The sequence below is a fragment of the Muntiacus reevesi genome, chromosome 1 (assembly GCF_963930625.1).
Source record: "Muntiacus reevesi chromosome 1, mMunRee1.1, whole genome shotgun sequence".
In the NCBI taxonomy this organism is placed as follows: domain Eukaryota; kingdom Metazoa; phylum Chordata; class Mammalia; order Artiodactyla; family Cervidae; genus Muntiacus; species Muntiacus reevesi.
In genome coordinates, this window is record NC_089249.1 from 158,564,652 (window position 1) to 158,570,335 (window position 5,684).

Genomic DNA, 5,684 nt, shown 5'->3' on the forward strand with positions numbered 1-5,684 from the left:
ATCAGTAGGACATACATATTTACCTCATATTTCACAGAGGGTTTATTCTTGATAGCTTGTGTATAAATCAAATCTTAACACATAAATCTATCTTATTTAGGGAACTTATCTGCGGAATCATTCTACAAAGTGAGGATGGCTTTTTATAAAATCAGTATACCTTTAAGGGACATTCAGAATTTTGACTAGACATGGGCAGAATTTTTGCCTAAAATAAACCTGCGCACCTAAGGTTCCCGCAAGTGACTCCGGTCTTTCTCTCTAGGACTGCCTGTTACTGAACCCTGGTACAACCCAAAGAGGGCTCTTGCCCTTGGTTCTCTAGGGCTGGAATCTTTGCAAGGTGAATCCCTTTGAAACCAGACGGTGTGGGGCTGTTGTCCTCAGGGACTCTGACATCACTGTACTGAAAGTCTGGATATTCAGCTACCAAGCCCTTTGGCTTCTGCTCAAGCTGGCAACAACCTGCTTACAACTTCCGTCACAAATGCAGTCCCCTAAGAGAGACAGAGCCCACAGTCCCAGCTGGTGCCCTCATCTGCTTCTGTGAGTTGGGTTAACATACTGGTAGAATTAAAACTCGGTAGCTTCCCTTGTAGCTCAGTCGGTAAAGAATCTGCCGGAGACCTGGGTTTGATCCCCGGGTTGGGAAGATCCTCTGGAGAAGGAAATGGCAACCCACTCCAGTATCCTTGCCTGGAAAATCTCACGGATAGTGGAGCCTGGTGGTCTGCAGTCCATGGGGTCACAAAGAGTTGGGCACAACTGAGCGACTAACACTTACTTACTTAGAGTTAAAACTCGGTATCTAATGATGACTGGCAGGCTGTCAGGATGATAACAGGTACAAAAAACTGTACTCATTTCTCAACCTTCCTCAAACACTTTAGGCCCCAGTGTTTTTCTCCTTTGAACACCCTTCCTTTGATCTCTAATGACTGATGTTCCTCCATAATCTTCACCCCCACCCTGCAGCATACACTGCCTGGCAACTTGTGTTCATCCTTTAAGACCCAATTTAGGGGCCTTAGGTTCCAGATGGTAGATGAAGCACATGCATTTACCTTCTTCATTAAAATAACAGAAAAACATATTTTTAAAAGAATAACAGAGGTGTTACTGGTAAGCAAACAAAAAGAAGTAAAATTTTTAAAAGATAGAAAGCAGGTGATATCAAATTGAAGGAAAAGGAAACAGTCTAAGACACTAGAGGGAGCCAGGGTCTTCCCCTAAGAAAGACCCGGGGAAGGTCCAAGCAGGAACGGACCATGAGGACAGTCTTGGGAATATGTAGAGTACTGTTTGGAACTGCTGTGACTTTGGGGCTGCTCCCTGCCCCCTTCAATAGATAAACAATCCAGGTTCAAGTCTGAAGAAATATTCTCTAAACGAAGTGCCCCTGTTTGAGAAGAGCTGCCACTAAGGGCATCAGGGCTTGTGAAGAACAAAACAAAGAGGAACTAAGTGACTCTGGTCCCCTAGAACAGACAAAGAAGGGGGAAAAGGGAAAGGGTTTTTGTAGGAGTCCCAGTCAACCTGCCCACTTCTTGGTCACATTCCCTCTCCTGATCAGTGAGCCCTCTGGGTCAGGGGGAAAGCCTCCTAGGAGGTAAGAATGACACAACTCAGGAAGAAAGGCATACCACTAGTCACTTTCCTAATAATTCATCCATTCATCTCATCAGGTGCAAAAGGCTGAGTTTATTTCTATTCACAGGACAATATCATCATTGATGCATCCAAGTCCCTCTCATATCTATTTACTCTTTTTATCTTTGTTTCCCAATCTTATTTTCCCTCCACCCATAAAGCAACTCTTATAATTTAATGCCTATTTTTTGCTTGTATATGTTCTTTTAAAATGTTGTTTTATATGCATATATGTAATAGCTTTATTGAGATATAATTGGTGTACAATAAACTGCACATATTTAAAGTATACAGTTTTATGACTTTTTTACATATGTATAGACTTGTATACATTACTACTGGCCACTCCTGGCCACTCCTTCAGAGCCAGCCAGTCCTCACGCCTTGGAGGTGTACTATCTTTTGTTTACCAAACAAAATTCTGATCCATAACTGGTATGTTTAATACTATAAAGATAGCCATCATCCCCAAGTTTCCTCATGATCCTGTGTAATCTAGCTTTCTCTAGGCAACCACTGTCTGTTGTCACTATAGATTGGTTTGTGTCTGATATTTTCCATTCTTTTGTTAAAAATATACATAAAACAGATAAGTAACAAAGATTTACGGTATACTACAGGAAACTATATTCAATATTTCAGTATCTTGTAGTAACCTATAATGGAAAATAATTTTTAAATATATATGTGTGTGTGTGTGTATGTTTCTGAATCATTTTTTGCTGTTCACCTGAATCTAACACAATATCATAAATCAACTATACTTCGATTTTAAAAATATCAGTGAGAAAATAAGGAGCTGGTCCATGCCTGCTCTACCAGTGAAAAAAGACCAAGTTAGGGGCTTCCCTGGTAGTCCAGTGGTTAGGACTCCATGCTTTCTCTGTTAAACGCCCAGGTTCGATCCCAAGCCAGGGAACTAGGATCTTGCAAGCTACATGGCCAAAAGAAAAAAAAGGAGACCAAGTTATACTTCAGTAACCACATAAACTCTCAGAGGCTGAACATAGCATTTTCCACTCTCGCTCCATGTCTAATGCAGGTCCACAGGGGGTTCTGCTCAACACAGTCACTTAGGTACTCAAGCTGATGTAGGTTCCATCATAACATATGTTTCCATGATCACTGTGGTTGGAATGACAAGGCAAACCCAAAGTTCACTCTCAACGCTTCCATCCAGAAATATAGAAGACACCACTTCCACTAATATTTCATAAAGCAAGTCACATAGCTAACCACAGAGGTAGAGGGGAGGCAACCCTTCTGAGGAAGAGGAGTAACCTTTCCTTCAGGAAGAGGAGTAACTATTTCTGAAATGTCCTCATGCCTCCCATACCCACAAAATTGACTCCATGACTATAAATAAATCATGGTTGTGAACCACAGTTCAGTAAGCACTAGTTTAAAGGGAGATCAGTGGCTCAGCTGGTAAAGCATCTGCCTGCAACATAGGAGACCCAGGTTCAATCCCTGGGTTGGGAAGATCCCCTGGAGAAGGAAATGGTAACCCACTCCAGTACTCTTGCCTGAAAAATTCCATGGACAGAGGAGCCTGGGGGGCTACACCCCATGGGGTCGCAGAGTCAGACACGACTGAGTGATTTTACTTCATTTTCACTTTTTTCCCCCAGTGACAGAGATAGTGACTCAATGGATAGAGGGAGTTTACACGCCTCAAGCAAGATCCTGGAGCAGTACTCCACCATGGTCAGCCAGGACTTGACTGCAGTCTTTGCTGCCAGGGGTATGTGCTCAGTCGCTCAGTCATATCTCACTCATTGCAACCACATGGACTACAACCCGCCAGGCTCCTCTGTCCATGGGATTTTCAAGGCAAGAATACTAGAGTGGGTTGCCATTTCGAGAATTGATGTGAGGCTGGCTCACTGATTACAGGGAAACTAGCAGAAGGGCACGCTCCTCAGCACCCCTTTGATAAGCTGTCACAGGGTCTAAAGTTAGAATATGGCCTGGGGCAAGCATGTGGGAAGGTCAGGTGAGTAGGGTGCAGGTGAAGCAGGTACTGGTCAAGCAGGGGAGGTACAAAGAGCAAGAGAACAGCCATCTCCTGGCTTAATGCTCCCAGCTGTTCTTTCCAAGATGGCACCTTCAGTTTCCTCTCCATCCTGGTCACCCTTCTGGGCACATTTGACTTTGCCAGCATGCCTCCTGGTGGGCACCTCGAACTTCAGTACAAGCAGCAAGGAGTGCCACAGCTCCCTTTACTCAAAGAGGGGAGGGCTAAGGAAGCTTAAGTACTGGACTGACCTTCAGAAGCATTTTGTTACATCTAACTTCCTTATTCAGCAACTACTATTGCTAATCACATTCCCAGTGGGAGGCCCTTGGAAATCTGATCAGGTCACTTCCCAGCTTAAAACTCCTACAATGGCTTCCAATTACTCCAAGTACTCACTGCTTCAGAGACAGGCTGACTTCCGCCTGTTCTCTAACCTCATATTTCACAAGCATCCCCTTCTCTCTATGTTGCAACATACTAGACATTTCAGGTTCCAGAATATACTCTCCAGTTTCAGAAGCTTCAGTCACATGGCCCATTATCTCTGCTGGAAGATACCTCTCATATACACACATCCCTGTCCTCCTCATCCCCAGGTCTGTTTGAATATGTCTTCCTCCAGGCTACCCAGGTGGCTCAGTGGTAAAAGAATCCATCTGCTATCCTCCCTCCTGTGAGGGAGACACAGGAGATGTGGGTTTGATCCCTGGGTCAGGAAGATCCCCTGGAGTAGCAAATGGCAACCTGCTCCAGTATTCTTGCCTGGAAAACTCCACGGACAAAGAAGCCTGGTGGGCTACAATCCATGAGGTCACAGAACAGAGTCGGATATGACTGAGCACGAATGTCCTCCACCACGCTACATAAGGTCTCCCAGGTAATAGGCACGCTACACTTCTCTCAATACTTTGCTCCCTTGTAATTTACTTGTAATTCACTTGTAGTTTATTTTCCATCTTGCCCACTAGGTTGTACATCCCTTGAGAAAAACTTGTCTGTTCTGTTCACCCCTCTCTTTAGTATCTAGGATTAGGTCTACCACATGATAGTCTGTACTTTATACCTTATATGTACCAAACATATTGGTACTGGAGTGTTAGAAACACAAAAATGAATACGAGCTTCCTGCCCCGAATAATTCTCAGTTCGGGGTTGTGGTGAGGAGAGAAAGCACACAAGGGAAGCGTTATATTCGTAACATATACAGAGGGCAGGGGAAGCACAGAAAAAGAACAACTCAGTCTGTTTTAAAGGAATCAGAGAAGGTTTCCTGGAGGAGATGGAAATCTGGGCTAGCAAGAACAGAGAAAAGGGCATTTAGACAGAGAAGACAATGTATCATGACACAGAGGCCATAGGGGATAGGTTACGCTTGGGATACACAAATAACTTGTAAGAGAAGGGTGCACTGGGGGATAGGGAGATGAAACGCAATCAACAACCAGGGGCCACTTGACCCTGCAGGCAATGCAGAAAGAACAAAGAATTATAAGCAGGTAAGTAAATGACAGATTTGGGTTTTCCATGTGTCAATCTTTGTTGCTGTGTAACAAATCATCCCCAAACTCAGTGGTTTAAAAACAACCATTTTTTGTTCGTTCATGATTCTAAGCATCAGCAAGTTATTTGGTCTTGACTGGGTCACTCGTGCAGTTTGGGTTATTTAACCACTTAGCTGAGGTTAAAAGGTCTTAGCTTGGTGTCCATCACGTCTCCCACAGCTAGCCTGGGCATCTTCACATAGCAGTAAAAAAGAGCCAAGGTAACAGTGAAAGCTGCAAGGCCTCTTGAGGCCTAAACTTAGAACTCACACAGCATTCATTCTGCCAAACTTAATCAAAGCAAATCATACAGTTAGCCCAGATTAAAGGGGTGAGGAAACAGACTGTGTCTTAGTGAAGGAAATGGCAAAGTTACGTTGCATTGGGACAGGATGTGACATTTAGTATTGTTATAGCCACGCTTTCCGGGAAACAGACTCTCAGAAGAACAATGCAGATAGTGGAATGCAGTT